The following is a 21,849-nucleotide window of genomic DNA, read 5'->3' as shown; positions in this document are numbered from 1 at the left end:
CTGTGTCACTCTGTGTCACTCTGTTGCACTCTGTGGATCTCTGTGTCACTCTGTGTCACTCTGTGTCACTCTGTGTCACTCTGTGCATCTCTGTGTCACTCTGTGGATCTCTGTGGATCTCTGTGTCACTCTGTGTCACTCTGTGTCACTCTGTGCATCTCTGTGTCACTCTGTGGATCTCTGTGGATCTCTGTGTCACTCTATGTCACTCTGTGCATCTCTGTGTCACTCTGTGGATCTCTGTGGATCTCTGTGTCACTCTGTGTCACTCTGTGTCACTCTGTGCATCTCTGTGTCACTCTGTGGATCTCTGTGGATCTCTGTGTCACTCTGTGTCACTCTGTGTCACTCTGTGCATCTCTGTGTCACTCTGTGTCACTCTGTGCCACTCTGTGTTACTCTGTGCATCTCTGTGTCACTCTGTGGATCTCTGTGGATCTCTGTGTCACTCTGTGTCACTCTGTGCCACTCTGTGTCACTCTGTGCATCTCTGTGTCACTCTGTGGATCTCTGTGGATCTCTGTGTCACTCTGTGTCACTCTGTGTCACTCTGTGCATCTCTGTGTCACTCTGTGGATATCTGTGGATCTCTGTGTCACTCTGTGTCACTCTGTGCATCTCTGTGTCACTCTGTGGATCTCTGTGGATCTCTGTGTCACTCTGTGTCACTCTGTGCATCTCTGTGTCACTCTGTGTCACTCTGTGCATCTCTGTGTCACTCTGTGTCACTCTGTGCCACTCTGTGTTACTCTGTGCATCTCTGTGTCACTCTGTGGATCTCTGTGTCACTCTGTGTCACTCTGTGCATCTCTGTGTCACTCTGTGGATCTCTGTGGATCTCTGTGTCACTCTGTGTCACTCTGTGTCACTCTGTGCATCTCTGTGTCACTCTGTGGATCTCTGTGGATCTCTGTGTCACTCTATGTCACTCTGTGCATCTCTGTGTCACTCTGTGCATCTCTGTGTCACTCTGTGGATCTCTGTGTCACTCTGTGTCACTCTGTGGATCTCTGTGTCACTCTGTGTCACTCTGTGGATCTCTGTGTCACTCTGTGTCACTCTGTGGATCTCTGTGTCACTCTGTGTCACTCTGTGCATCTCTGTGTCACTCTGTGTCACTCTGTGAATCTCTGTGTCACTCTGTGTCACTCTGTGTCACTCTGTGGATCTCCGTGTCACTCTGTGCATCTCTGTGTCACTCTGTGTCACTCTGTGGATCTCTGTGTCACTCTGTGTCACTCTGTGTCACTCTGTGCATCTCTGTGCCACTCTGTGGATCTCCGTGTCACTCTGTGCATCTCTGTGTCACTCTGTGTCACTCTGTGTCACTCTGTGGATCTCTGTGTCACTTTGTGCATCTCTGTGTCACTCTGTGTCACTCTGTGTCACTCTGTGCATCTCTGTGTCACTCTGTGCATTGCTGTGTCACTCTGTGGATCTCTGTGTCACTCTGTGTCACTCTGTTGCACTCTGTGGATCTCTGTGTCACTCTGTGTCACTCTGTGTCACTCTGTGTCACTCTGTGCATCTCTGTGTCACTCTGTGGATCTCTGTGGATCTCTGTGTCACTCTGTGTCACTCTGTGTCACTCTGTGCATCTCTGTGTCACTCTGTGGATCTCTGTGGATCTCTGTGTCACTCTATGTCACTCTGTGCATCTCTGTGTCACTCTGTGGATCTCTGTGGATCTCTGTGTCACTCTGTGTCACTCTGTGTCACTCTGTGCATCTCTGTGTCACTCTGTGGATCTCTGTGGATCTCTGTGTCACTCTGTGTCACTCTGTGTCACTCTGTGCATCTCTGTGTCACTCTGTGTCACTCTGTGCCACTCTGTGTTACTCTGTGCATCTCTGTGTCACTCTGTGGATCTCTGTGGATCTCTGTGTCACTCTGTGTCACTCTGTGCCACTCTGTGTCACTCTGTGCATCTCTGTGTCACTCTGTGGATCTCTGTGGATCTCTGTGTCACTCTGTGTCACTCTGTGTCACTCTGTGCATCTCTGTGTCACTCTGTGGATATCTGTGGATCTCTGTGTCACTCTGTGTCACTCTGTGCATCTCTGTGTCACTCTGTGGATCTCTGTGGATCTCTGTGTCACTCTGTGTCACTCTGTGCATCTCTGTGTCACTCTGTGTCACTCTGTGCATCTCTGTGTCACTCTGTGTCACTCTGTGCCACTCTGTGTTACTCTGTGCATCTCTGTGTCACTCTGTGGATCTCTGTGTCACTCTGTGTCACTCTGTGCATCTCTGTGTCACTCTGTGGATCTCTGTGGATCTCTGTGTCACTCTGTGTCACTCTGTGTCACTCTGTGCATCTCTGTGTCACTCTGTGGATCTCTGTGGATCTCTGTGTCACTCTATGTCACTCTGTGCATCTCTGTGTCACTCTGTGCATCTCTGTGTCACTCTGTGGATCTCTGTGTCACTCTGTGTCACTCTATGTCAATCTGTGCATCTCTGTGTCACTCTGTGTCACTCTGTGCATCTCTGTGTCTCTCTGTGGATCTCTGTGTCACTCTGTGGATCTCTGTGTCACTCTGTGTCACTCTGTGCATCTCTGTGCCACTCTGTGTCACTCTATGTCAATCTGTGCATCTCTGTGTCACTCTGTGTCACTCTGTGCATCTCTGTGCATCTTTGTGTCAGTCTGTGCCACTCTGTGCATCTCTGTGTGACTATGTGTCACTCTGTGGATCTCTGTGGATCTCTGTGTCACTCTGTGTCACTCTGTGCATCTCTGTGTCACTCTGTGCATCTCTGTGTCACTCTGTGTCACTCTGTGTCACTCTGTGGATCTCTGTGTCACTCTGTGTCACTCTGTGCATCTCTGTGTCACTCTGTGCATCTCTGTGTCACTCTGTGTCACTCTGTGCATCTCTGTGTCTCTCTGTGGATCTCTGTGTCACTCTGTGGATCTCTGTGCCACTCTGTGTCACTCTATGTCAATCTGTGCATCTCTGTGTCACTCTGTGTCACTCTGTGCATCTCTGTGCATCTCTGTGTCAGTCTGTGCCACTCTGTGCATCTCTGTGTGACTATGTGTCACTCTGTGGATCTCTGTGGATCTCTGTGTCACTCTGTGTCACTCTGTGCATCTCTGTGTCACTCTGTGCATCTCTGTGTCACTCTGTGTCACTCTGTGGATCTCCGTGTCAATCTGTGTCACTCTATGCATCTCTGTGTCACTCTGTGTCACTCTGTGGATCTCTGTGTCACTCTGTGCATCTCTGTGTCACTCTGTGTCACTCTGTGCATCTCTGTGGATCTCTGTGTCACTCTGTGCATCTCTGTGTCACTCTGTGTCACTCTGTGTCACTCTGTGGATCTCTGTGTCACTCTGTGCATCTCTGTGTCACTCTGTGTCACTCTGTGCATCTCTGTGTCACTCTGTGCATCTCTGTGTCACTCTGTGCATCTATGTGTCACTCTGTATCACTCTGTGGATCTCTGTGTCACTCTGTGCATCTCTGTGTCACTCTGTGTCACTCTGTGCATCTCTGTGTCACTCTGTGTCACTCTGTGCATCTTTGTGTCACTCTGTGCATCTCTGTGTCACTCTGTGTCACTCTGTGCATCTCTGTGTCACTCTGTGTCACTCTGTGCATCTCTGTGTCACTCTGTGTCACTCTGTGGATCTCTGTGTCAATCTGTGTCACTCTGTGTCACTCTGTGCATCTCTGTGTCACTCTGTGTCACTCTGTGCATCTCTGTGTCACTCTGTGCATCTCTGTGTCACTCTGTGTCACTCTGTGCATCTCTGTGTCACTCTGTGTCACTCTGTGCATCTCTGTGTCACTCTGTGTCACTCTGTGTCGCTCTGTGGATCTCTGTGGATCTCTGTGTCACTCTGTGTCACTCTGTGCATCTCTGTGTCACTCTGTGTCACTCTGTGTCACTCTGTGGATCTCTGTGTCACTCTGTGTCACTCTGTGTCACTCTGTGGATCTCTGTGTCACTCTGTGTCACTCTGTGGATCTCCGTGTCACTCTGTGTCACTCTGTGCATCTCTGTGTCACTCTGTGTCACTCTGTGTCACTCTGTGGATCTCTGTGTCACTCTGTGTCACTCTGTGGATCTCTGTGTCACTCTGTGTCACTCTGTGGATCTCTGTGTCACTCTGTGTCACTCTGTGCATCTCTGTGTCACTCTGTGTCACTCTGTGTCACTCTGTGGATCTCTGTGTCACTCTGTGTCACTCTGTGTCACTCTGTGGATCTCCGTGTCACTCTGTGCATCTCTGTGTCACTCTGTGTCACTCTGTGGATCTCTGTGTCACTCTGTGTCACTCTGTGTCACTCTGTGCATCTCTGTGCCACTCTGTGGATCTCCGTGTCACTCTGTGCATCTCTGTGTCACTCTGTGTCACTCTGTGTCACTCTGTGGATCTCTGTGTCACTTTGTGCATCTCTGTGTCACTCTGTGGATCTCTGTGTCACTCTGTGTCACTCTGTGTCACTCTGTGCATCTCTGTGTCACTCTGTGCATTGCTGTGTCACTCTGTGGATCTCTGTGTCACTCTGTGTCACTCTGTTGCACTCTGTGGATCTCTGTGTCACTCTGTGCATCTCTGTGTCACTCTGTGCCACTCTGTGGATCTCTGTGTCACTCTGTGCCACTCTGTGGATCTCTGTGGATCTCTGTGTCACTCTGTGGATCTCTGTGTCACTCTGTGGATCTCTGTGTCACTCTGTGGATCTCTGTGTCACTCTGTGGATCTCTGTGTCACTCTGTGCATCTCTGTGTCACTCTGTGTCATTCTGTCACTCTGCATCACTCTGTGTCACTCTGTGTCACTCTGTCACTCTGTGTCATTCTGTGCCACTCTGTGGATCTCTGTGTCACTCTGTGCATCTCTGTGTCACTCTGCGTCACTCTGTGCATCTCAGTGTCACTCTGTGTCACTCTGTGCATCTCTGTGTCACTCTGTGGATCTCTGTGTCACTCTGTGTCACTCTGTGGATCTCTGAGTCACTCTGTGTCACTCTGTGCATCTCTGTGTCACTCTGTGCATCTCTGTGTCACTCTGTGTCACTCTGTGTCACTCTGTGCATCTCTGTGTCACTCTGTGTCACTCTGTGTCACTCTTTGGATTTGTGTGTCACTCTGTGGATCTCTATGCAACTCTATGTCCTATTTAACAGTGCAGCTCAACGTGGCCTTCCAATCTGGAATAATGACGCCTGAGTGTGAGCGTGAGGGGCAGCCGTAACGACGGCGTCTCCAGAACGCAGCGCTCTGGCCGCACGGCGAGGTCGGGGTTCATGGAGGTAGAGGTCACGGTTTCTGAGGTTAGGGCCGAGGGTTAGGGGTCACGGTTGTGGTCGTGGTTTGGGGGGAGGGGTGGTGTGAGTAGCCGCCCACCGAGAAGGGGTCACCTCGGTCACCGCAGGGCGTGTGGCACGACCACAGGAGGTCGGGCAGCGACTGGGTCATCACGCAGTCGGCAAGGTCACAGAGGTCGTCGGGGTCAAGGAAGTTGATGTCCATCCCCTGCAAAGCGAGAGATACAATGATCATCACGCACACACCATCACCGTCGTCATCATCGACATCGTCAAACGACTGCTGGCACCGCATGAGCTCGTGGGATTGAATCGGGGAGTCCCGCAGCGCCCGTGGTCACACCGAGGCACAAAACAACACCCCACGTCGCATGGCACGTGGTTGTGCGCTTAATTTGTCTTAACTCCAGCTCTGGGAGTTAAATAAAAGAATCGGGTTGGCTGTCATGCGACGAACATCCCTCTCATATGGCCGAGCAGGTGGGCAACTGCAGCCCCCTACTGTGTGCGGTCCAGAGGTGTCACCTGAAGAACGGAGCTCAGAGGTAGCTCTGCTACATCCGCTTCCGCGGGGCCGTTCTCTCGTGATGCGGAGGTGGATCGGACTGCTCTGCGAGATTTCCCCACGGATTCTGTGCCTCATAGCGTGGCGCGGTTAGTTACGAGGCCCAGTGGTGGAACATCCACATTCTTATGGCGGGGGCGAGTCTATCCATAAGATAATCACTCTTGTTGACTTTCCCGCAAAGTGGTACCCATTTTATGAGCTAAACTACCCCTCCCCACCCCCCCAACTAGGGTTTGAACTCGCAACCTTCCGATTGCGACGCGCTCACTCGGCCGATGAGCTGCCCGGAATCTGCGTGTGCCGACCGCGTGTGTCACTCGGTGCGCCTCACCCTCCTGTGCAACGTTGCCACACCCTCGCGGGGGTCATCGGGGTCAACGCTTGACCCTGCGTACGCTGCGCGCCACTGCGTCCCACCACCTACATCGCGATAACACAGCGCGCACAATCCATCCACTCACAATCCATCCACTCACAATCATCCACTCACAATCATCCACTCACAATCATCCACTCACAATCCATCCACTCACAATCATCCACTCACAATCATCCACTCACAATCATCCACTCACAATCCATCCACTCACAATCATCCACTCACAATCCATCCACTCACAATCATCCACTCACAATCCATCCACTCACAATCCATCCACTCACAATCCATCCACTCACAATCCATCCACTCACAATCCATCCACTCAAAATCCATCCACTCACAATCCATCCACTCACAATCCATCCACTCACAATAATTATCATTGACCTATTCAGGGCCCTGCTGATTCATTGGGTTTTGATGCCAAGATGTTTTTATTATTCACGTGGGTGGAGGAAATCCGAGCACCCGGAGAGCGCCCACGGCTTGCGCGAGCAGCAGCAGCACTTGATCCCCGTACACAAGGGCGACAAGTTCACACTTTGCCGCACTGGCGAACCGGGGTACGAACCGGGGCACGAACCTCGCTGCTGCTGCTGCTGCCGCCTCCACGCGCGGCGCTTGGAGGATCTGAGGCCGCCACGCGGGGCGTCGCTGCCGCCCGGCTCGCGCTCGCGCCCCGTTCAGGGAGATTTGGCCGCAGGCCAAACCGTGCGCGTGATTCTAATTCGGCGATGATTCGGTTCGACGACAAGATGCATCACGCGCCGCTTGTCACGGAGTGGTCACGGGTAGAAGCCACCGTGGCGCCCTCCTTTGGGCGCCGCGGTGGCTCGGAGATGTTAACCACCTCGCTGTGTATACAGGAGGTCGTGGGGTTCGATCCCAACCCTGACGCCTTCTGCTGTATATTTGGAGTTTGCGTGTCTCTCTCTCTCTCCCCGTGGTCGCGTGGGTTTTTCTCCGGGGTTGTCCCTCCACGTTGAGAATCAACATCACGCCTTTCGAGTATTTGACTGCTGTACATGTCCACGTGACAAGCGAGTTCGTAGAGCTTTCATTTGTGACCGCCAGGTCGCTTCTGAAGAAGAGCCATATCGCTCCGCGGGCCTTACCTGGTAGCGGCGGTGTCAACCGTGACACCGCAGCGACCTGCGCACGCGCCGTCTGCTTCACTCACACGACGTGCGGCCCTCACGGTCCAAATGTTCACAGACGTGAACAATGACGCCGCGAATGGCTCCGTTGGGATGCAGCCGCAGCAGCGGCGGCGATCATCGCCCCCCACTGGCAGCAGGCGAATGGCCCAAGGTAACCCGGTCACCGACTCGCTCGTCACATCATTCACTCACCCATTCACACACATACACACACTCATTCACTCACCCATTTACACACACACACACTCATTCACTCACCCATTTACACACACACACACTCATTCACTCACCCATTTACACACACACACACTCATTCACTCACCCATTTACACACACACACACTCATTCACTCACCCATTTACACACACACACACTCATTCACTCACCCATTTACACACACACACACACACTCATTCACTCACCCATTTACACACACACACACTCATTCACTCACCCATTTACACACACACTCATTCACTCACCCATTTACACACACACACTCATTCACTCCCCCATTTACACACACACACACTCAATTCACTCACCCATTTACACACACATTCAATTCACTCACCCATTTACCCACACACTCAATTCACTCACCAATTCACTCACACACTGATCACCCACTTGCCCACCCACTCACCCACCAACCACTCATCCACCCTCCCACTCACCCACCCACACATCCACTAACCCACTCACAAACACCGACTCACCCACTCACCGATCCAGTGCTGTTAGCGAGCACCTATTTCACACGAGGGGGGGGGGTGTGGCCAGCAACCAGCCCGGCCGCCTTTGTCTCCCTAGTGGCGATGTGTACACACCGCACTAGGTACTTATTTTAGGCTGAGTCTACCTAGGGGACGCCCAGGACCGATTCAGATAATCGTCACTGATGTTGGCCGTGAGCAGAAATCAAACTCGAGTCGCCAGGTTCGTAGCGCAGCGCGCTAACCACTACACCCACCGCTCCCCGCTAGCCCACCCACCCACCCAACCAATCACCCACCCACCCACCCAACCACTCACCCAACCACTCACCCACCCAACCACCCACCCAACCACTCGCCCACCCAACCACTCACCCACCCAACCACTCACCCACCCACCCAACCACTCACCCACCCAACCACCCACCCAACCACTCGCCCACCCAACCACTCACCCACCCAACCACTCACCCACCCACCCACTCACCCACCCACCCACTCGCCCACCCAACCACTCGCCCACCCAACCACTCACCCACCCAACCACTCACCCACCCAACCACCCACCCAACCACTCGCCCACCCAACCACTCACCCACCCAACCACTCACCCACCCACCCACTCACCCACCCAACCACTCGCCCACCCAACCACTCGCACACCCAACCACTCACCCACCCAACCACTCGCCCACCCAACCACTCGCCCACCCAACCACTCGCCCACCCAACCACTCACCCACCCAACCACTCACCCACCCACCCACTCACCCACCCAACCACTCGCCCACCCAACCACTCACCCACCCAACCACTCACCCACCCACCCAACCACTCACCCACCCAACCACTCGCCCACCCAACCACTCGCCCACCCAACCACTCACCCACCCAACCACTCACCCACCCACCCAACCACTCACCCACCCAACCACCCACCCAACCACTCGCCCACCCAACCACTCACCCACCCAACCACTCACCCACCCACCCAACCACTCACCCACCCAACCACCCACCCAACCACTCGCCCACCCAACCACTCACCCACCCAACCACTCACCCACCCACCCAACCACTCACCCACCCAACCACTCACCCACCCACCCAACCACTCACCCACCCACACAACCACTCACCCACCCACCCAACCACCCACCCACCCAACCACTCACCCACCCACCCAACCACTCACCCACCCAACCACTCACCCACCCACCCAACCACTCACCCACCCAACCACTCACCCACCCACCCAACCACTCACCCACCCAACCACCCACCCAACCACTCACCCACCCAACCACTCACCCACCCACCCAACCACTCACCCACCCACCCAACCACTCACCCACCCAACCACTCACCCACCCACCCAACCACTCACCCACCCACCCAACCACTCACCCACCCAACCACTCACCCACCCACCCAACCACTCACCCACCCAACCACTCATCCACCCAACCACTCACCCACCCAACCACTCACCCACCCACCCAACCACTCACCCACCCACCCAACCACTCACCCACCCAACCACTCACCCACCCACCCAACCACTCACCCACCCAAACACCCACCCAACCACTCACCCACCCAACCACTCACCCACCCACCCAACCACTCACCCACCCACCCAACCAATCACCCACCCAACCACTCACCCACCCACCCAACCACTCACCCACCCAACCACTCACCCACCCACCCAACCACTCACCCACCCAACCACTCACCCACCCACCCAACCACTCACCCACCCACCCAACCACTCACCCACCCAACCACTCACCCACCCACCCAACCACTCACCCACCCACCCCACCGCTCCCCGCTAGCCCACTTACCCACCCAACCACTCACCCACCCACCCAACCACTCACCCACCCAACCACTCACCCACCCACCCAACCACTCACCCACCCAACCACCCACCCAACCACTCACCCACCCACCCAACCACTCACCCACCCAACCACTCACCCACCCACCCAACCACTCACCCACCCAACCACTCACCCACCCACCCACCCACCCAACCACTCACCCACCCACCCAACCACTCACCCACCCACCCAACCACTCACCCACCCACCCAACCACTCACCCACCCAACCACTCACCCACCCACCCAACCACTCACCCACCCAACCACCCACCCAACCACTCACCCACCCACCCAACCACTCACCCACCCAACCACTCACCCACCCACCCAACCACTCACCCACCCAACCACCCACCCAACCACTCGCCCACCCAACCACTCACCCACCCAACCACTCACCCACCCAACCACTCACCCACCCAACCACTCACCCACCCAACCACTCGCCCACCCAACCACTCGCCCACCCAACCACTCACCCACCCACCCAACCACTCGCCCACCCACCCAACCACTCACCCACCCACCCAACCACTCGCTCACCCAACCACTCACCCACCCACCCAACCACTCACCCACCCAACCACTCACCCACCCACCCAACCACTCACCCACCCAACCACCCACCCAACCACTCGCCCACCCAACCACTCACCCACCCAACCACTCACCCACCCACCCAACCACTCACCCAACCAACCACTCACCCACCCAACCACTCGCCCACCCAACCACTCGCCCACCCAACCACTCGCCCACCCAACCACTCGCCCACCCAACCACTCGCCCACCCAACCACTCGCCCACCCACCCAACCACTCGCCCACCCAACCACTCGCCCACCCAACCACTCACCCACCCAACCACTCGCCCACCCACCCAACCACTCACCCACCCAACCACTCGCCCACCCAACCACTCGCCCACCCAACCACTCACCCACCCAACCACTCACCCACCCAACCACTCGCCCACCCAACCCCTCACCCACCCAACCACTCGCCCACCCAACCACTCGCCCACCCAACCACTCACCCACCCAACCACTCGCCCACCCAACCACTCGCCCACCCACCCAACCACTCGCCCACCCAACCACTCGCCCACCCAACCACTCACCCACCCAACCACTCGCCCACCCACCCAACCACTCACCCACCCAACCACTCGCCCACCCAACCACTCACCCACCCAACCACTCACCCACCCAACCACTCGCCCACCCACCCAACCACTCACCCACCCAACCACTCGCCCACCCAACCACTCGCCCACCCACCCAACCACTCGCCCACCCAACCACTCGCCCACCCAACCACTCACCCACCCAACCACTCGCCCACCCACCCAACCACTCACCCACCCAACCACTCGCCCACCCAACCACTCGCCCACCCAACCACTCACCCACCCAACCACTCACCCACCCAACCACTCACCCACCCAACCACTCGCCCACCCAACCACTCGCCCACCCAACCACTCGCCCACCCAACCACTCACCCACCCAACCACTCGCCCACCCAACCACTCGCCCACCCAACCACGCACCCACCCAACCACTCGCCCACCCAACCACTCGCCCACCCAACCACTCGCCCACCCAACCACTCGCCCACCCAACCACTCGCCCACCCAACCACTCGCCCACCCAACCACTCGCCCACCCAACCACTCGCCCACCCAACCACTCGCCCACCCAACCACTCGCCCACCCAACCACTCGCCCACCCAACCACTCACCCACCCAACCACTCACCCACCCACCCAACCACTCACCCACCCAACCACCCACCCAACCACTCGCCCACCCAACCACTCACCCACCCAACCACTCACCCACCCAACCACTCACCCACCCAACCACTCACCCACCCAACCACTCGCCCACCCAACCACTCACCCACCCAACCACTCACCCACCCACCCAACCACTCACCCACCCAACCACCCACCCAACCACTCGCCCACCCAACCACTCGCCCACCCAACCACTCACCCACCCACCCAACCACTCGCCCACCCACCCAACCACTCACCCACCCACCCAACCACTCGCTCACCCAACCACTCACCCACCCACCCAACCACTCACCCACCCAACCACTCACCCACCCACCCAACCACTCACCCACCCAACCACCCACCCAACCACTCGCCCACCCAACCACTCACCCACCCAACCACTCACCCACCCACCCAACCACTCACCCAACCAACCACTCACCCACCCAACCACTCGCCCACCCAACCACTCGCCCACCCAACCACTCACCCACCCAACCACTCGCCCACCCAACCACTCGCCCACCCAACCACTCGCCCACCCAACCACTCGCCCACCCACCCAACCACTCGCCCACCCAACCACTCGCCCACCCAACCACTCACCCACCCAACCACTCGCCCACCCACCCAACCACTCACCCACCCAACCACTCGCCCACCCAACCACTCGCCCACCCAACCACTCACCCACCCAACCACTCACCCACCCAACCACTCGCCCACCCAACCACTCACCCACCCAACCACTCGCCCACCCAACCACTCGCCCACCCAACCACTCACCCACCCAACCACTCGCCCACCCAACCACTCGCCCACCCACCCAACCACTCGCCCACCCAACCACTCGCCCACCCAACCACTCACCCACCCAACCACTCGCCCACCCACCCAACCACTCACCCACCCAACCACTCGCCCACCCAACCACTCGCCCACCCAACCACTCACCCACCCAACCACTCACCCACCCAACCACTCACCCACCCAACCACTCGCCCACCCAACCACTCGCCCACCCAACCACTCACCCACCCAACCACTCACCCACCCAACCACTCGCCCACCCAACCACTCGCCCACCCAACCACTCGCCCACCCAACCACTCGCCCACCCAACCACTCGCCCACCCAACCACTCGCCCACCCAACCACTCGCCCACCCAACCACTCGCCCACCCAACCACTCGCCCACCCAACCACTCGCCCACCCAACCACTCGCCCACCCAACCACTCGCCCACCCAACCACTCGCCCACCCAACCACTCGCCCACCCAACCACTCGCCCACCCAACCACTCGCCCACCCAACCACTCGCCCACCCAACCACTCGCCCACCCAACCACTCGCCCACCCAACCACTCGCCCACCCAACCACTCGCCCACCCAACCACTCGCCCACCCAACCACTCGCCCACCCAACCACTCGCCCACCCAACCACTCACCCACCCAACCACTCGCCCACCCAACCACTCGCCCACCCAACCACTCACCCACCCAACCACTCGCCCACCCAACCACTCGCCCACCTACCCACCACCAGTATGATTCTGTTGAATGCATAAACCCCCATCCCATGACGTGCACGCTCACGCTGCGAGTCAACTTCTCGTTGACTCTGGTCTCAACATCGACAGCGGCCACTCGGCTCAAGCTCCTCTTCCTCCTGCTGCTGCTCAACTGGGCATTGAGGCATTGGCGCTCATCTGCCGCCCACAGCCCTACGGAGCAATTCCACATTTCTATGGCGGGGGCGAGTCTTTCCATAACAATATTATGCATATCTGTGGGACCTTTTAGCCAGTGTCAAAATTATGAAAAGAGGAATAGGCGTTACCCTTTCTGGCAATAACCAAGACGTGTTAAGATGTTCAAACGCTAAATAGATGGCTATTGATGTATTGCCAGAAAGGCTAAAGCCTGCTTTTTGAATAATATCGATGTCAGTGTATTTCTTTTCAACACGTAGTAGGTTTCCCATTCGGGTTCGTAATTACATTTTTAAGTTGAAGGATGGGGCGGTGGTGGAGGGTTTCACGACACAAAATCGGCCGGTTCATTACTTTGCCTAGTCCGGGTATGAATCGTTGTTATTGGCGTTGTTACATCACCGCGGAGGAGGCTGGAGTCCAGGGTGCAGGCCCCTGGAGCTCCCGGCATCCACGTGGACGCACCGAGGAGTTCGATCTCCCCCAGGGACGTCCCCTCGCCACCGCCACCCCCCCTCCCCCTCCTCCTCTCTGCCGATGCCGCCGCTGCCCTCGTCCGGGCCGGGTGAGGGGCCGCGTGGCCTCCACGAAGTGACGAATTCCTCGCCGGGGAGGCCCAGAAGAGCCACGCGCGGGGCCTTGACCGGGGCCCTCCTCGCGGCCCGGGCCCCAGCCCTCGCTGGCCCTCCCAGTGCCCCCGGCCCCGAGAGGCCCTCCGGCTCCTCCGGGGCCTCGGAGCCGCCAGCCACGGCCGGCTCCGAGGCCCTCCTCTTGATGTGTCGCAGCATGGAGACACGGGGACGCCGCCTCCTCCTCGTCCACCTCGTCCACCTCGTCCTTCTCCACGTCCTCGTCTTCCTCCCCGTCTCCCAGTGTCACCCACGATCTGGAGGGCAGCATTGTCGGTGGCGTCGTGAGGAAGACACGGGGACACATCCTGACACCTCCTCCCCCTTGTCTCCCCGTGCCACTACCCACGTGAGGCTGACACAGCGACACGGAGATACCACCTCCTCCTCCACCTCCCCCTCCACCTCCTCCTCCACCTCCCCCTCCACCTCCTCCTCCACCTCCTCCTCCACCTCCCCCTCCACCTCCTCCTCCACCTCCTCGTCGTCTCTCAGTGCCGCTCACGGCCCCGAGGTTCAAGCAGCGGGGCCGGTGGTGCCCGGCGCGTCCCCCCCACCCCTCGCCCCCCCCCCACGCCCCCCCCTCACCCGCCCCCCCGCATTGTTGTTATGATCTCCAAGTGGCAGCGGCCGCCTGATTTCACGCAGATAAACTCTCCCCCTCACCACACTCTCACACACAACACACTCACCCACACTCACACACTCTCACACACACACCAACACGCTCCCTCACCACACTCTCACACACACACCAACACCCTCACCACACTCTCACACACAACACACTCACCCACACTCACACACTCTCACACACACACCAACACACTCACCCACACTCACACACTCTCACACACACACCAACACAATCACCACACTCTCACACACACACCAACACGCTCACCCACATCACACTCTCACACACACACCAACAGGCCCACCCACACTCACACACTCTCACACACACACCAACACCCTCACCACACTCTCACACACACACACCAACACGCTCACCCACACTCACACACTCTCACACACACACCAACACGCTCACCCACACTTACACACTCTCACACACACACCAACACCCTCACCACACTCTCACACACACCCAACACGCTCACCCACACTCACACACTCTCACACACACACCAACACGCTCACCCACACTTACACACTCTCACACACACACCAACACCCTCACCACACTCTCACACACACACCAAAACGCTCACCCTCACCACACTCTCACACACACACCAACACGCTCACCCTCACACCACACTCTCACACACACACCCACACTCACACACTCTCACACACACCAACACGCTCACACACTCTCACACACACACCAACACGCCCCCCCTCACCACACTCTCACACTCTCACACACACCAACACACTCACCACACTCTCACACACACACCAACACCCTCACCACACTCTCACACACACACCAACACCCTCACCACACTCTCACACACACACCAACACCCTCACCACACTCTCACACACACACCAACACGCTCACCCACACCACACTCTCACACACACACCAAAACGCTCACCACACTCTCACACACACACCAACACCCTCACCACACTCTCACACACACACCAAAACGCTCACCCTCACCACACTCTCACACACACACCAACACGCTCACCCTCACACCACACTCTCACACACACACCCACACTCACACACTCTCACACACACCAACACGCTCACACACTCTCACACACACACCAACACGCCCCCCCTCACCACACTCTCACACTCTCACACACACCAACACACTCACCACACTCTCACACACACACCAACACCCTCACCACACTCTCACACACACACCAACACCCTCACCACACTCTCACACACACACCAACACCCTCACCACACTCTCACACACACACCAACACGCTCACCCACACCACACTGTCACACACACACCAAAACGCTCACCACACTCTCACACACACACCAACACCCTCACCACACTTTCACACACACACCAACACGCTCACCCTCACCACACTCTCACACACACACCAACACGCTTACCATACTCTCACACACACACCAACATACTCCCCCTCACCACACTCTCACACACACACCAACACGCTCACCCTCATCACACTCTCACACACACACCGACACACTCACTCTCACCACACTCTCACACTCACACCAATAAGCTCATTCTCACCACACTATCACACACACCAACACGCTCACCCTCTCCACACTCTCACACACACACACCAACACGCTCACCCTCTCCACACTCTCACACACACACCAACACACTCCCCCTCACCACACTCTCACACACACATCAACACACTCACCCTCTCCACACTCTCACACACACACCGACCCACTCACCCTCACCACACTCTCACACACACACCAACACCCTCACCACAATCTCACACACACACCAACACGCTCACCCTCTCCACACTCTCACTCACACACCAACACCCTCACCACACTCTCACACACACACCAACACGCTCACCCACACCACACTCTCACACACACACCAAAACGCTCACCACACTCTCACACACACACCAACACCCTCACCACACTCTCACACACACACCAAAACGCTCACCCTCACCACACTCTCACACACACACCAACACGCTCACCCTCACACCACACTCACACACACACACCCACACTCACACACTCTCACACACACCAACACGCTCACACACTCTCACACACACACCAACACGCCCCCCCTCACCACACTCTCACACTCTCACACACACCAACACACTCACCACACTCTCACACACACACCAACACCCTCACCACACTCTCACACACACACCAACACCCTCACCACACTCTCACACACACACCAACACCCTCACCACACTCTCACACACACACCAACACGCTCACCCACACCACACTGTCACACACACACCAAAACGCTCACCACACTCTCACACACACACCAACACCCTCACCACACTCTCACACACACACCAACACGCTCACCCTCACCACACTCTCACACACACACCAACACGCTTACCATACTCTCACACACACACCAACATACTCCCCCTCACCACACTCTCACACACACACCAACACGCTCACCCTCATCACACTCTCACACACACACCGACACACTCACTCTCACCACACTCTCACACTCACACCAATAAGCTCATTCTCACCACACTATCACACACACCAACACGCTCACCCTCTCCACACTCTCACACACACACCAACACGCTTACCCTCTCCACACTCTCACACACACACACCAACACACTCCCCCTCACCACACTCTCACACACACATCAACACACTCACCCTCTCCACACTCTCACACACACACCGACCCACTCACCCTCACCACACTCTCACACACACACCAACACCCTCACCACAATCTCACACACACACCAACACGCTCACCCTCTCCACACTCTCACTCACACACCAACACACTCACCCTCACCACACTCTCACACACACACCAAAACGCTCGCCCTCACCACACTCTCACACACACACGAACACACTCACCACACCACACTCTCACACACACCAACACACTCACCCTCACCCTCACCACACTTACAAAATCGCACTCATTCACACGCGCGCGAGTGCGAGTCTGTGTCACACCTCGTGTGAATCTGTGTCACACCTCGTGTGAGTCTGTGTCACACCTCGTGTGAGTCTGTGTCACACCTCGTGTGAGTCTGTGTCACACCTCGTGTGAGTCTGTGTCACCTCGTGTGAGTCTGTGTCACACCTCATGTGAGTCTGTGTCACACCCCGTGTGAGTCTGTGTCACACCTCATGTGAGTCTGTGTCACACCTCGTGTGAGTCTGTGTCACACCCCGTGTGAGTCTGTGTCACCTCGTGTGAGTCTGTGTCACACCTCGTGTGAGTATGTGTCACACCCCGTGTGAGTCTGTGTCACACCTCGTGTGAGTGTGTCACACCTCATGTGAGCCTGTGTCACACCCCGTGTGAGTCTGTGTCACACCTCGTGTGAGTCTGTGTCACCTCGTGTGAGTCTGTGTCACTCCCCGTGTGAGTCTGTGTCACCCCGTGTGAGTCTGTGTCACACCTCGTGTGAGTCTGTGTCACACCTCATGTGAGTCTGTGTCACACCTCGTGTGAGTCTGTGTCACACCCCGTGTGAGTCTGTGTCACCCCGTGTGAGTCTGTGTCACTCCCCGTGTGAGTCTGTGTCACACCTCGTGTGAGTCTGTGTCACACCTCGTATGAGTCTGTGTCACCCCGTGTGAGTCTGTGTCACCCCGTGTGAGTCTGTGTCACCCCGTGTGAGTCTGTGTCACCCCGTGTGAGTCTGTGTCACCCCGTGTGAGTCTGTGTCACCCCGTGTGAGTCTGTGTCACACCTCGTGTGCGTCTGTGTCACCTCGTGTGAGTCTGTGTCACACCTCGTGTGAGTCTGTCACCTCATGTGAGTCTGTGTCACACCTCGTGTGCGTCTGTGTCACCTCGTGTGAGTCTGTGTCACCCCGTGTGAGTCTGTCACCCCGTGTGAGTCTGTGTCACACCTCGTGTGAGTCTGTGTCACCCCGTGTGAGTCTGTGTCACCTCGTGTGAGTCTGTGTCACACCTCGTGTGAGTCTGTGTCACCTCGTGTGAGTCTGTGTCACACCTCGTGTGAGTCTGTGTCACCTCGTGTGAGTCTGTGTCACACCTCGTGTGAGTCTGTGTCACCCCGTGTGAGTCTGTGTCACACCTCGTGTGAGTCTGTGTCACCTCGTGTGAGTCTGTGTCACACCTCGTGTGAGTCTGTGTCACCTCGTGTGAGTCTGTGTCACACCTCGTGTGAGTCTGTGTCACCCCGTGTGAGTCTGTGTCACACCTCGTGTGAGTCTGTGTCACCTCGTGTGAGTCTGTGTCACACCTCGTGTGAGTCTGTGTCACCTCGTGTGAGTCTGTGTCACACCTCGTGTGAGTCTGTGTCACACCTCGTGTGAGTCTGTGTCACCCCGTGTGAGTCTGTGTCACACCTCGTGTGAGTCTGTGTCACACCTCGTGTGAGTCTGTCACCTCGTGTGAGTCTGTGTCACCCCGTGTGAGTCTGTGTCACCTCGTGTGAGTCTGTGTCACACCTCGTGTGAGTCTGTGTCACCCCGTGTGAGTCTGTCACCCCGTGTGAGTCTGTGTCACACCTCGTGTGAGTCTGTGTCACCTCGTGTGAGTCTGTGTCACCTCGTGTGAGTCTGTGTCACAGCTCGTGTGAGTCTGTGTCACACCTCGTGTGAGTCTGCGTCACACCTCGTGTGAGTCTGTGTCACCTCGTGTGAGTCTGTGTCACCCCGTGTGAGTCTGTCACACCTCATGTGAGTCTGTGTCACCCCGTGTGAGTCTGTGTCACCCCGTGTGAGTCTGTGTCACTCCCCGTGTGAGTCTGTTTCACTCCCCGTGTGAGTCTGTGTCACACCCCGTGTGAGTCTGTGTCACTCCGTGTGAGTCTGTGTCACCTCGTGTGAGTCTGTGTCACACCCCGTGTGAGTCTGTGTCACCCCGTGTGAGTCTGTGTCACTCCCCGTGTGAGTCTGTGTCACCCCGTGTTTGTCTGTGTCACCCGTGTGAGTCTGTGTCACACCTCGTGTGAGTCTGTCACCCCGTGTGAGTCTGTGTCACCCCGTGTGAGTCTGTGTCACACCTCGTGTGAGTCTGTGTCACCTCGTGTGAGTCTGTGTCACCCCGTGTGAGTCTGTGTCACACCTCGTGTGAGTCTGTGTCACCCCGTGTGAGTCTGTGTCGCCCCGTGTTTGTCTGTGTCACCCCGTGTGAGTCTGTGTCACACTCCGTGTGAGTCTGTGTCGCCCCGTGTGAGTCTGTGTCACCTCGTGTGAGTCTGTGTCACCTCGTGTGAGTCTGTGTCACACCTCGTGTGAGTTTGTGTCACCCCGTGTGAGTCTGTGTCACCCCGTGTGAGTCTGTGTCACACCTCGTGTGGGTCTGTGTCACCTCGTGTGAGTCTGTGTCACACCTCGTGTGAGTCTGTGTCACCCTCATACTCTCACACACGTGAACTCGCGACTCTCACACACGTGACCTCGCGACTCTCACACACGTGACCTCGCGACTCTCACACACGTGACCTCGCGACTCTCACACACGTGAACTCGCGACTCTCACACACGTGAACTCGCGACTCTCACACACGTGACCTCGCGACTCTCACACACGTGAACTTGCGACTCTCACACACGTGAACTCGCGACTCTCACACACGTGAACTCGCGACTCTCACACACGTGACCTCGCGACTCTCACACACGTGACCTCGCGACTCTCACACACGTGAACTCGCGACTCTCACACACGTGAACTCGCGACTCTCACACACGTGACCTCGCGACTCTCACACACGTGAACTCGCGTCTCTCACACACGTGAACTCGCGACTCTCACACACGTGAACTCGCGTCTCTCACACACGTGAACTCGCGTCTCTCACACACGTGAACTCGCGACTCTCACACACGTGAACTCGCGACTCTCACACACGTGAACTCGCGACTCTCACACACGTGAACTCGCGTCTCTCACACACGTGAACTCGCGACTCTCACACACGTGAACTCGCGACTCTCACACACGTGAACTCGCGACTCTCACACACGTGACCTCGCGACTCTCACACACGTGAACTCGCGACTCTCACACACGTGAACTCGCGTCTCTCACACACGTGAACTCGCGACTCTCACACACGTGAACTCGCGACTCACACACGTGAACTCGCGACTCTCACACACGTGAACTCGCGACTCTCACACACGTGAACTCGCGTCTCTCACACACGTGAACTCGCGACTCACACACGTGAACTCGCGACTCTCACACACGTGACCTCGCGACTCTCACACACGTGAACTCGCGACTCTCACACACGTGACCTCGCGTCTCACTTACCCCGGCGCTTGAACTCTGGGGGTCACTGAGTGGCACGGACTTCCCGCCTGCGAGGTGGGGGCAGCACGGCACGAGTCGCGGCCCCCCACGAATCCGAACAGAACTCGCTCTCTCAACTCTCACTCACTCTCACTCTCTCACTCTCTCTCCAACACTCTCTCTCACTCTCTCTCACACTCTCTGTCACTCTCTCACACTCACACACTCTCTCACTCTCACACACTCTCTCTCACTCTCTCTCTCACACTCTCTGTCACTCTCTCACACTCACACACTCTCTCACTCTCACACACTCTCTCTCACTCTCTCTCTCACACTCTCTGTCACTCTCTCAAACTCACACTCACACACTCTCTCTCACTCTCTCTCTCACTCTCACACACTCTCTCTCACTCTCTCTCACACTCTCTGTCACTCTCTCACACTCACACACTCTCTCACACTCACACACTCTCTCTCACTCTCACACACTCTCTCTCACACTCTCTGTCACTCTCTCACACTCACACACTCTCTCACTCTCACACACTCTCTCTCACTCTCTCTCTCACTCTCACACACTCTCTCTCACTCTCTCTCACACTCTCTGTCACTCTCTCTCACTCTCTTGTTCCCAATCCTGATGTTCGTCTTGCCGATGCTGCTGCTGCTGCGTTGGCAGTGGTGGTGCACAACCAACAACAACACGTTCCGTATCAATAACAACACGCTGCTTGTGTGTGGACTTAAAAGAAAAAAGTCTAATAAGTGACGTTCCG

General features: G+C 56.9%; 1 long non-coding RNA gene across 1 annotated transcript in view; it reads right to left on the bottom strand.

Annotated features, from left to right (window-relative positions):
- LOC144935292 (uncharacterized) overlaps positions 1 to 21,346 on the bottom strand; it is a 31,790-nt gene extending 10,444 nt beyond the window's left edge. The window contains exons 1-4 of the long non-coding RNA XR_013637286.1: positions 21,092 to 21,346; positions 13,904 to 14,387; positions 6,185 to 6,273; positions 5,379 to 5,493 (exon numbers count right to left, since the gene is read on the bottom strand). This is a non-coding gene — a long non-coding RNA (uncharacterized LOC144935292). The remainder of the gene's footprint in view (positions 1 to 5,378; positions 5,494 to 6,184; positions 6,274 to 13,903; positions 14,388 to 21,091) is intronic.
- Positions 21,347 to 21,849: the final 503 nt, after the last annotated feature.

This window comes from Lampetra fluviatilis, chromosome 13 (assembly GCF_964198595.1).
Source record: "Lampetra fluviatilis chromosome 13, kcLamFluv1.1, whole genome shotgun sequence".
Lineage (NCBI taxonomy): Eukaryota > Metazoa > Chordata > Hyperoartia > Petromyzontiformes > Petromyzontidae > Lampetra > Lampetra fluviatilis.
Note: the sequence above shows the minus strand (reverse complement) of the source record. Positions and strands in the feature narration are given on the sequence as shown.